This window comes from Ceratotherium simum, chromosome 4 (assembly GCF_057802395.1).
Source record: "Ceratotherium simum simum isolate JZ-2026a chromosome 4, ASM5780239v1, whole genome shotgun sequence".
Taxonomy (NCBI): domain Eukaryota; kingdom Metazoa; phylum Chordata; class Mammalia; order Perissodactyla; family Rhinocerotidae; genus Ceratotherium; species Ceratotherium simum.
Genome location: NC_141903.1, coordinates 76,671,836 through 76,684,466, shown reverse-complemented (window position 1 = coordinate 76,684,466; position 12,631 = coordinate 76,671,836). Strand labels below are relative to the sequence as shown.

At 37.5% G+C, this 12,631-nt stretch overlaps 1 protein-coding gene across 2 annotated transcripts in view; it reads right to left on the bottom strand.

Annotated features, from left to right (window-relative positions):
- The window catches only part of LOC147917338 (uncharacterized), a 131,618-nt gene that overhangs the window by 47,549 nt on the left and 71,438 nt on the right, over positions 1-12,631 (bottom strand). The window contains exon 4 of one of the 2 annotated variants that reach the window (XM_087430052.1): positions 8,004-8,120. The exons of the other annotated variant lie outside the window; for it this stretch is intronic. The gene's annotated coding sequence lies outside the window, so the exon portion shown is untranslated. Of the gene's footprint in view, positions 1-8,003; positions 8,121-12,631 lie in introns of those variants that run through there. 2 annotated transcript variants of the gene reach the window in all.

Sequence of the window (12,631 nt, the reverse complement as noted above, 5' to 3'; positions counted from 1 at the left end):
ATGAAGGAGTGTAACCTCAATCTTTTATTACTCTATCACTCTAGTAAGTTCAGAAATTTGGTCTGGCTGCCTGGAAGGGTGGGAGATAGAGACTTGGTGTGTGGGCTTTGTAAGAGCAGAGAGAGACACTGCAATAAGGACTATGAGAATGCCAAAGCTAAAAGTCACATATTTTACACTTTTTCCTAGAACCTTACATGAGAAAATAGATTTATATCTGTGAACCAGAATATGGTTATAGTTCTAAAATTAAGGATAAAAAGAGTATTTTTGAATTAGTTGGGTTTTCTTTACCACTAACACTTTTAATGGGAGGACAGAATATTTGAGGAAAACAGTTTAGTCTCGTTAAGTTCTTCCTTTGACATCAGAAGCCCTTAATTTAAAAAAAAAATTTCTTATTAAGTTTGCAAGTCAGTTACCAACTTTCTACATATTCTCAAAGATAAGAACATTTAAGGTGTTTACAATTTCAGCTTATAAATTAGCTGTTCTAAATAGTGTCCTACATTTTCAAGAGCTTTAGCTCAAGCTGTACATCTACTTTCATTGTTAATACATTTTTGCACCAACAGGCTTCAACTTACCCCCGAAGATTTTGTGAGCTAAGCTTCATGATTGTTTTTAAATGAAAAAGCTTAATATTGCCATTAGCAAACTAGGTATAATTCTCATGATTAAAAGAATTATGAAACTCCTATGGATGAGCTGGAGATTTTATTAGGCTGCTTAAACCAAGAAGAGAAACTAGGTTCAATGTCGAGAGAAGAGAATGCCATTTACCAGTGCACATCTATTAAGTGGCTGCTACAAACCAGGGTCCACCCCAGATAAAAAAGGCAAACTCCTCCTAGTCAAGAAGCTTATAACCTAGTGCTGAACAAAGGCAAACAAGCAATCCTTTAACAAGCACGCTAAGAGAGGCAAAAGAATGTGCCTCAAAGAGAATTTTCAGCTGTATCTTGAATGTTGTTCAAGAATCTGGAAGAAAAAGAAGGGCATTCCAGGAAGAGGGAAGCATTTGCCCAGCAGAAGCCATGGCGGATGCACTAAGATGTCTAGTAAGGCAAGATCAGAGAGATGCAGAAGAGTGCTGAGACATATGACAGGAGAGGCAGGGGGCTTGGAAACACGTGGTTAAAGATGTGGACTTCCTCCTGTAGATTATAGAAACCATAGAGTTTTAGAAAGATCATTCTAAGTGCATTTTGAAAGAGATTGGAGTCAGAGTGATATTGCTCTAATCAAGGCAAGAAATTAAGAGGAAACTGATTAAAGTGGTGCTAGTCAGAATTGAGAAGACAGGAGGAATTTGCACGTTGCTTTAGGTAACTGACTGGCTGGAGAAAGAAAGGAAGGGAGAAGCAGGTTTCTGACTTGCACAACTAGTTCAAGGGTAGCACCATTCTGATAGAATGTACGGAGGGAGAAAACATGTAAAAGAGTCTGTGTAACTTGAGCACATTTAATTGGAGGTTAACACGATATATGGATAAAAATGCATTATGGGAAGTTAGTCACAGAGATTTGTAGCTCTGTAAAGAGATCTGTCAAGAGACAGATTATTTGAAGTTGTCAGGAATTGGAATGAGGTTACATCAAGAGTGAGTAATGTGAGACTAGAATGAACTAAGTAGGAGGCACTGGAGGAACATCAAAATATAAGAGCCTTGCAGATAAGGCAGATCTCCCAAGGGAGGATAAATAGTATGGTCAGAAAGCAAGTAGAGAAATGAAAGAATGTTGTATTATCAAAGAGAGAAAAAAACCTTCAAAGAGATGGGAATGGTCAATAGTCCCACAGGCATCTTTGGGATCAAGGAAAATGAGGACTTAAAAGTGACCCTTGGCTTTAGGGGTTAGGAGGTGATTACTGATCTTAACAAAAGCAATTTTTAGTGAACAGGTGTTGAATGTTAGTGGTTAAGAAGTGACTGGGAATTGTGAAAATTGAACAGTGGATGTATATTATTCCTTTAGAAGCTTGATTCTAAAAGAAACAAGAAATAAAAAAGAAAAGGTGTGATATAGAGAGTGGGCAAGCAAGAAATATTTTTTAAAATCTTACTTTTCTTCTTTCCCTTTCTTTCTTTTTCAGTGGAAGATAGTGAAAGAATCTGAGAGGAAAAACATTAAAGAAATCAATTGCATGTAATATTCTCTTTAATTTATAAGATAAGATATTTAATGCCAATAACAGTAGAAGTGTACCTTTCAGAATAAAGGTGGTCCTGGATATTAAACACTTTGTGCAAAACTCTCTATTTCTTTTCTATTATGATGTTGATTAGTAAAAACTTGATCATGGAGCAGCACCATTGATCTAGGTAAGAGGCAAAGTCTATTCTTGAATGGGAATAGGGCCATTTCTTTCCTGGAAGCAGCATGGGATGATGTTATGATGTTTGAGAAGTAAATAATTTTTTTAAAAAGGTAAGAGACAGGACGTTGAGGAAATAAATTCCAGATGATCTTGGTTTTCTCTGCAAAATAAGAGGCAAATATATACTGGGAGTAAGTAGATAAACATTTAATACTGGTTTTAAAGGAATAATGAAACTTTTGGAACAGATGCTCTAGAAATGAAAAATGTACTAATAAAAAACATTAAAAGTTACTCATCAACCTAGAAGGCATTGTTAAAATTAGAAGCTATAAATTTGTAAAAGCAGCAAATGTCATGATTTTGTGATTTTTCTCCAGCACTGCACAGTATGTAGAAATGAAGAGAGTAGATGACTGGGCTTATCCAGACCTAAATGTTTATAGGACATGGACAGAGGTAGTATGAATCCGAAGGACTTGAGATGCTGGCAAGAGAGAGACTTAAGTCATTGACCAAGGATTCTAGGACGGGTAAGGTGGAGGTAAGGCCAGGAGAAAACTCACGTACAGACCTGGAAGAAAAAAGAAGGGTGTGGCTTGTTATTTCTGGAAGTGTAGGTACATCAGAGAAAGCGAGAAAGGATCTAAGCACTTTTGGGAACTAATACATCAGAGCTATTGTAACTCTCATGAGTTGAGACAAGTAACAGTGAGAATAAAAATGACCTTGAGAAAACGAGAAAGTTATTTTACAAAACAAATCAGGATGAGTTTCAATTGATATAAGTGCAAAGTGGTATTTTTCAGGGCAAAAACATAATGATACAGAGCAGAGAAACAGACAAACATGAGTGGAAAAGAGTAGATTTGGGTAATATCTAAACCAAGTCCTGTATATTTAAGGTATTTTGGGGGAGGAAACAACCTAGATTTTTTTCTTTTGGCCATTTCAGGAATATGAGGATTTAGGGACATTTTTGAAAAGGTAGTTGGATATGTGAGGCAAAAAGTGAAAGTAAAATTTCCTACTTGCCAGAAAGAAAAAAAATCTATGACGTTTTCTCAGATTCCACCCACAGTGCAAACAATAGGCTATCAAGAGCAATGTGCAAAGAAATTGTTTGTTATGTAGATATTTTTATTTCAGACGGAACATGAGGAATCTATGTCATGTCCTTGGTATAATTTATATTGTGACTTTTTTTTCCTTAAGAATATTAAAAAGAAAATAAGGTTTCTCCAGAAAAGGACAATTACACACAAAACAAGTGTTAGCTAGTTTCTTCTCTAATGTAGCAGAATTTACGATCACACAGTACACCGAGTGGGATGATAATATGAGACTCATGACTGGATCAAATGATGGGTCTCATATTTGATGTGCATGTAGTCTTACCCTAGGCCGCTGAGCCAGACTTTCAGATGGGCACTTTAACTTTTCACTGTTCTCTGTGGGCCATAGCTCTTGTCAAGCAATGCTCCCTGGACAGCTGGCTCTGCCATGAACCATCTGGAGTTCCAAGTCCCTAGTGATGCCCATTACAGAAAAGTTTCAAGTCCTCCTCTTCACCTTTAGGGAATCTGTATATCATTTAAGGAGATATCCAGCAGCACATTTGCAGGATGATATTGACCATAAAAAGAGTGTTTGGGAGAATTCTAACAGTTTTATTTTAAGAGAAATTATAACTATATCCAAGCTATTGATATCAGGAGAGGTCCACCTTCCAAGGAGCAAATAGCTAACACAAAGTGAGCAACTACTGTGTGCCAGATACTGTGCTAAGTGCTTTAAAAAAAAGTAGGAAATTACTTTCCTACCCCAGGAAAGTAATTATTTATAATTTATAAATTAGGAATCTGCATTTGTATAGGTTAAGTGACTTCCCCAATAACTGAAAAGCAGGGCTATAAACTTAGAACAATTTGTATACATGTATTCCTTCAACTTTTGTTTATTGAGGACCTGCTGGGTTTAGGATATCATTTTGGATACAGGGAATAAGAAGATATATAAGCCATATATCTTCCAACCAAGCAATTCACACTTGACTAGGCCAGGTGAATATGTAAACCACCTTCTATAATATAACATGACAAGTTTTAAAATAGAATTGTGTATACAGTCCTTTGGGGGCAGACAGGAAAGCAAACGTTTTTTCCTAAGGAAGGAGAGAAGATTGCACAGTAGAGGTAAATTTCGAACTGGGCTATAAAGTATGATTGGATTCCACTAAAGGAAGTTTGCATACACTGGAATGGTTCAGCTTGGACATTTGTTCTCTGCAACTTGAAAAATTTATAAAGTATTATTTCAAAAAATTTCTACTGTTGCCTCATGCTTTTGTGGGGGGGTGGGGGAGGTGAATAGTGTAAAACAGAGAAAGGAGAGAAAGAGAAAACAGAGAAAGAAAAGGGTGGAGCCAGAAATCAAGAAAGAAGAGGGAAATCTAGAAGTAGGAATACGTAAAATAAAGATAAAAGCAAAAGAGGAATTATAAATGATTTTAGAAGTGACTGGAAAAAAGAAAGACAAAAGTGGAAGAGGAGAGAGGGGATCAGAGGTCTGGAGGTGAAATAAAGGAGGGGAGAGTCCCAGTAAAGGAAACAAAGAAGAGATTTGGGTGAGAAGGCAAGAGAAACTTTAAAAGATCTTATTGCAATGTTATTTTAGGCTCTTATAGTAAAAAGTGCCCAGAACACATATCTGCCTTCCATTTGGGAGATAAAATCCAAGAGAATCTTAAGTGGTAGCTTTCAAGTGTCTTATTTTCTTGCTATGTATCTGAATCATATTTTGATGCTGATTTTGGAGTCCATTGTGGAGAATAAATAGTTTTGTTTTGGTGTTTTAAATCAGGTACTCGGTTCATATATGATTTCTCAAGGTATGATTTTTCCTTAGAAATCCTGATGTTCTAACTCTTTTATAAATCGATGGATTGATGTGCTTTCAGAAAATGAAAGACATAAAGGAAGTAGTTATACAAGGCTTTGGTACTTTGTGAAAATTCGATTTCTGTTTCTACAGAAATGTGTATGTTTCATTCCACTCCCACCACTGTTTTTTTGTTATTGTTGATGATGCTGTTCTGATGTCTTAAAGGGTGTGTGTGTGTGTGTTTGTGTGTGTGTGTTTATGGTTTATGTTGTTGTTATTATTGTTCTAATAGAAAGACTTTGGGGTGTGGTAGACTTTTCTGACTCTATGGCTATAAACTCTTGCAACACATAACAAACAGCCGATCAGAGAAATGGCAAACATTGTCTGTATTCTCTGTGCGCTTGGCAGAGATTTTTCATATTGTACATTATTGGCTCTGCTGTGTGATAGCACAACAGAGCCTTTGTAATGCTCTCGGCAGAGCTATTTATATACTGCGACTCTGCTAAGTATCCTTCCCTCTGCTGGTGTTCTTCTACAGGCTCAAAGAGAAGGTGATTCGCCCAAAGAGAAGAAGTATGGATTGATATTGCTCAGAGCACAGAATGCTGCAAAGGCAAAATAAGTCTTTATATAGCTTGCATTAAGTATTATTATTTTCAATTGAATGGCAAAATGAAGGTTAGCCCAAAATGAAGTCAGGGTATTTCTTCCTAGCAGGCCAGGATGATTAGAATCTGATTGGTATACACTTGTGTTTGATGCTCTAAATATGTTGTGTCAAAGGGCCCCAGACCCTGGGGTCATCTGGCCTTCAATAATTTCCTTCAACTGTTCACCTCAAAACTTAAAAAGATGAAAGTCAAGAGGACCCCTGCCACCTGTGGTTACTTTTTGAATTGGATCACTGAGAATTTAAATGACATGGCTTACACACTACCCGATAAGGAGAGTAGATGTAAACTCCAACAACAAAAAAGAGGGAGGGAATGTTATTTTACCTTCGATTTATCACATTCAAGCTAGTCCATAACAATATGAAACTGATAGTTAAATTAGCTAGAAAGATACAGTCACAAGTTTCCTTCATATCATATTTAGGTTGACATTGGACCTTATACATTTGAAGCTTTATTTCCATCTCAAAATTAACCTGAAACATTTATGTTTTCCTGAATTCATTGAAACTTTGTCAGTGCCATTATGCTCACACTTTTGTAAGGACACCCAGTTGAGATGACATTCTAGCATTAGCTGGACGTGGGATGTGTTCTCTGTTATCAGATTCAACCAACAAGGGCCTGCCTGCAATCTGACATTTGTATTCATATTAAAGGTCTGATATTTGGATTCACTCATACTCAGTCATGACATGTTCAACAGCATGACTTTAAAAATAGCATAAAATGCATAAAAATAATAAGGGAAAGAGATACTAGCAGAATACGATGCTCTAGTTAAGGTCACACTAACCCGAGGATATAGAAAATGTCAATTTTCAGCGGTTAAGGCAGACCACAGATGTGTGTGCAGCCCCGGGAAAAAATGATTATGTAAAAGAGTGACGATCTTTTATTTGCTGTTTTTTCGCTTCTTCGTTCACTGTATAAAAGACCAGGGAGACACAGGAAGAGTAACTTTCTGGTCCTTACTTGAACAATAAGGTAAATCCTAGGAGGGAACAAGGGAAAAAGAAAAACGGCGTTCTATTTTTAAAAGTAAAGGTTTATCATGTGCTTGCTTAATGAATGACATTTTGATGAAAAAAGAGCAGGTACTTTTCCCAGTAGAATTTCATAACTATTCCCTACTTGGGGAATTTTTTTTTAAAAATCTCTTCCAACAACTATATATCCAGTTATTAGCCGATGTTTTCTCTGTATAAGATATAAGATAATTTGATTACAAAAATTTACTTAAATTTATCATCAAACGAAAATAGTTTAATATATTATACGAAAACTTGTTGAGTTAGTAAAAAAATTAAGACATGAAATGATTTGTATTCCAACTTTCAAATTTTATGGGTGTGACAAAATACTGTAACAAAATGATATTGAGTAAGAGGAAGTCAACTGAACTTGAAATACAGAGGATTTAGGTAGGTATCAGAAGACTATACTTAAAATTAGATTCTTAATTTGATTTCTCAAGAGGCTATAGAATTTTTTTCCCTGAAAATAACTATGCTAGATCTTTAAAAGTATGGCATGGCCTTTGAAAACGCCATTAGCTCTGCCAAATAGGCTATATAGAGCTTGGCTATCCTTGAATGACTTTTAGAGTAGAAATTCAGGCAGAGAAATGTCTAAAACAGTTTCTCCCAATAGTACATCTTGTGAAATAGTAGGCCATTTAAATATTTCAGCAAAATGGATTCTCTGGCAAATACATGTGGGACACTTTGCATGTTATAATCTTCTCTCAGATTTCAAAAGCATATCAATATATCAAACCCTCCGAGATGTTCTACAATCAAGAAAACTGTTTATCCTTGTTTGACACAGCATTTTAAAATGTATTTGACCGTGGAATCACTTTATTGCACAGTACCCAGGGAAACTAGCATTTCACAGAACACAATTTAGGCATATCATCCGGCAGTGGAGAAAAGTAACTACGTTTATAAAGTCCACTGGCCTACAGGGTATTAAGTGATGTACAACATTGTCTTGTTTAATATTCACTGTAAAGCTACGTGATAGGTATCGTCCTCATTGTAAAGATGGGGAAACTCAGGTGCAGAGAGGTTTAGTTACCTGTTGTGGTGGTGGAAACTGTACGGGCAGCTGGACCAGAATTCAAACCCAGGTCTATGTGACTCCAAAGCTCAGGATCTGGCCTCCTTTTGCTTATCTCCTGAAAATGTTTTGCTACGTAGTTTAGCCCGCTACCTAATGTTTGTTCCTCTCTGTGGATCAGAAATAGAATAAATGAGTATTTCAAAAAGTAAAAAGTACTCAGTGATCACGTACTTATTATTGAGTTGCTATTGAGATCATGCTATTTGTGTATTGAAAGAACTTACTCTTCACGACATAAAAAATGTACTTAAATTACAATAGGAAACTATGTTTTTTAGGAGCCCAAGTGAATAGAGCAGAAACTGAGGAATTTAAGAGCTTCCAGCAGGGTGAGATCTTCACTTCCCCTTCTCCGGTTTAGACCACATGGGCCGTTATTATAATCACACCCTTGCATCTTTCTCCTTGCCTATCTCTCTCTGCATCTGTAGTGGCTTAGTAAATCTCTAGCTCTTTTTTTTTGGTGAGGGAGATTGGCCTTGAGCTAACATCTGTACCCATCTTCCTCCATTTTGTATATGGGATGCCACCAAAGCATGGCTTGATGAGCCGTGCTTAGGTCCACGTCCGGGACCCAAACCTGCGAACCCCGTGCCACTGAAGCGGAGTGCATGAACTTAACCACTATGCCACTAGGCTGGCCTCCCAAGCTCTTTTTTAAAATAACTCTCCACCTACTCCACACGTTGCATGAAGGGCTGAAAGAGATTAGAGAATAATCACATGTACAAGGTGACTGGTCTGAAGTCCTCAGTGCTACTCCATTTCCCACACTCTTCCTTGGTCCTAGACTACTGTTTCACATTTTCTTTTCTCTCCTCAAACTTCTTATCCCAGCTCCATATCATCACACCCTGCTGATGATCTTGCTACCTATTTCACGGAGAAAAGAGAGGCAGGGAAGAGTCAGAAGAGAACTTCCACACGCTCCCATGTCTATCCCAATTGCATGTGTATCTGTGTTCTGCCTTCCCTTGGTTATCATGAAATAACAGTTTATCCTTATTTCGTTTACAGTAAAGGTCCTCAAAAATCTTATATGTACACATAATCAAGAATTCTCCTCCCAAACTCTCTTGAACCCATCCCAATCAGGCTTTTGCTCCTATTAATCTACTGAAACAGCTGTTGTCATGGCCAACAGTGACCTCTGTGTTGCAAAATGCCACAATTGCTTTACAACTTGACTTTGCAGCAGCATTTTTGACGTAATTGATCACGCTTTCCTTCTTGAAACAGTTTCTTCAGTTAGGTTCCAAGACACCATCTTCTTGATTGTCCTGTCTACTGGCTGCTCCTTTGCGTCTCCTTGGCTGGTTTTGGAAAGCCATGAGGTCACTGGACCTTCTCTCATTTTTGTCAGCTTTCACTGCTTGGATGTGCTCATCTCCTAGGTTTAAATGCCATCTATTTGTTGATGACTCTCATATAAATACATCCTTCTCGGATCTCTTTTCCCTAAGTCTCCATTTTGATATCTAATAGGCACTTCAAATTCAAAGTGTCAAAACAGAAATCCTGAAACTCTATCATACTTCCTCTTTCTGCAGTCTTCCCCATCTCAGTAAATAGCAACTCCATCTTTCCATATATTGTTGCTGATTCAGAACAAACACTTCATCATGTAGGACAGCAATCCAACGGCTCAAGGCACTGTCTACCTACTGGCATCATTGTAGTTAATAGACCATCTTTGAGTTCTATAAGTTCATCTATTTCTGTAATGGATATGCTAAGAACAATGAAGCTTGTAGGCATCAGTCCTTTACCTGCTTCCTTAATTATGAAGCAAATTCCTTGATGATGATGAATGAGACATCCAGTAAGTAACCAGATGATTGTGCTGGCAGAAACATGGTAGGTAGTTAAGGAAAATCTAAATCCAGAAAAAGATTTTTTTTTTTCCAGTGAGCCAAATCTCTGCCCTCTCCATGAAGGAAATAGTTTAGTATAATGAGCAAGCCATCAAGTGGTTGATTTATTCTAGGGCTTTATGGGTTTCAGATTGATCTATCAGGTTGGCATCTTGATGCTTAGCAGTGGTGATAGCCGGATCAATTTGGGTGAAGGGAAGTCCACTTAATTGGGCTCATCTTTATAGCCTCTGTCTTTGTTTGTAAGCCCATTGTGAAAGTACCGGCATAAGGGGGTTACTGTGAAAAGAGGCTAAATGACATTCACAGAGAGGAGTATCTTGTCTGCCCGATTCTTGAGAACCTCTTCAACAGTGGACATGAGCATTCAAGGACACAAACGTTCTCCCATGTTGAGACTATTCTAATAGATCTACCCAGATACCTTTGCTTAAACCAGTTTGTTATTAATTCTCAAATATTTTGAATTTCTGACCATCTGACCAAGTCTTAGCCACTATTCACATATTGTATAAAGCTTTACATCAAACTATTTCTCCTTCTGGGCAAAGAGGGCGAAGAGATATGTCGTACAAAGTTTTATCCCATAGAAGATTTTCTTTTGTATTCTTCCTGGCCTGTCTTTAGGGCAGACTCTGGTTGGGGCTAGCATGTGGTGCAAAGCCACCTGTAAACCAAATTCAATTTTTTTCCTCCTCAGTTAACTAATCGTAAGGAACTCTACATGAATCCATAAGTGTGGATTGGGAGATCAATAGAAGCATGGCAGGAATTGTCATGTTAAGAGTTTAAGTCAAACTTTCCTGCAACTTTCTTGCACACCCAGGCCCTCCTGGCCTTTACAATAAGTAAAACCTTCACTTGACAATCAATGGATGTTGAGTATATCTGAGTTCATGGCTTTGAATAACACTAAGCAGGTCAGGGCACTTGGTTATCTGTTGTTTAACAGTGAAGGGCAGAAAAAGCCAAGAGGTATTTCTCAAAAAGAGAACAGCTGTTTGTAGAAGGAGACACGATTTTGCTATAAACCCTAAAAGACATTGATGTGATTTATCTTTTGTGTATAGCAAGCCCTAAATAGCAGCCCAACCCATGACAGGTATAGAGGGTACCAATAGACCTACTGGTTCATAAGGATCAAATGACAGAAACATTTATATTGAACCTGGAACATTTGAAAACCCTGTTCTTGTTGTAAGTTTCATACAAAGCTGGCAACATTTGGAGCACCCCGTAATATGGGTAGAAAAGCACATCTAAATGTGGTATACTCATGCAGTTTTGATAAAACACAAATTTCAATTGATATGTTGGGGGACAGTTTGAACATAATGCAAATTTCATATTTCTTTAATTATGATTGTGAGAAAGACTAGGTGAATGCAGAAAACTGTACTCAGCTGAACTGAGCTGCTTAGGAATACACAAAACACACCCACCCACGCAAGTACAAACACACTTCAGACATCTCCCCACTACCTCAGTTCGCTGTGTGTATTATGAGCCACACCCATCCACATCTGTTGTAACAATGTTCTATCTGGCTTCAGATGACCCTCTTTCTACCACATCACAATAACTCACAAGCTGCCTCCCTACCATCACTCACTCATAAGCAAACTTCAGGTGTTTATTAAAGAGAAGTACCATATTTGTTACAGTATTTATGTATTTCCTAGCCACTTGACATGTGTAAAACTGTGCTACTGTTGTGGTGAATTTTAGGAACATGTATGTCACGTTAGAGCAGAACTGACTGTACAACACAATTTGGGAGAAAGATTCCCACAAAGAGGAGGATAAGTCAGATATCTAAAGGCCAAGAAATTACAATTTTCCACAAAAAATGGAGTAATAAGGACTGACAATTGAAGCAAGAAAGAGGATGCAGTATCAACGTATTGAGTATTTACTATTTTAGACAGTGTATTAGATATTTTAAAATTCATTATTTCATGGGAGAATGCTGATGATAACGTCAGAATGGTAGGACAAACATCACATGACACAGAAAGGGGTAGGAATGGCTGCAGGGGAGACAGTTTTAATCATAGTCTGTTAGAGATACCAGAGTCATCTAGTCCTTATAAGATAGCTGGACTCTGTCAATAGCATGGCTTCTTCGAAAAGGACAAATTAGTAGGCAAAGAAATGCATAAATATAAGATTCTCAGGCATTCTCCCTTTAAGCAATTTAAAATTTTTTGTGAGAGCTAAGACATATTCATAAAACAGTACTAATAGGTGATGCATTGTCAGTGCCAAATATGTGCCATGAATTCGTTGGAGCTGGAACCATGGAGGCTTTTTGAAGCAGGTACTGATTGTACTACTTCTTAAAAAGCGGTTTGAAGGTAGATAGACAAGAGGGAGAGGTCATTCTGAGAGGAAGAAAGAATAGAGGCAAAGGGAGAGGGGATAATGCTTGACATAAGAAAATGGTTTTGAGAAAAAGGAAATCCAAACAAAAGAGGAAGAAAGCAAGAAATAAGCCAAAGACACTCAGCACGACAAATTAATGGTGTGCTTAGAAAAGTGTTCTCAGTGGAATAGTGGGGATGGAAGTCAAATCAGCTAAATGGGATGAGGGGTGTGGAAATAGAAGCAGTGGGATTCAGACATGTATTTTATGAAGTTTGATGGAAAACGTACCACAGTAGATCAAGGGTTCAGAATGTTCCAGCAAAGTTATTTAAGAGACGTGTGTGTATGTTTGAAGACAGACATGAAAAAGTGTATAA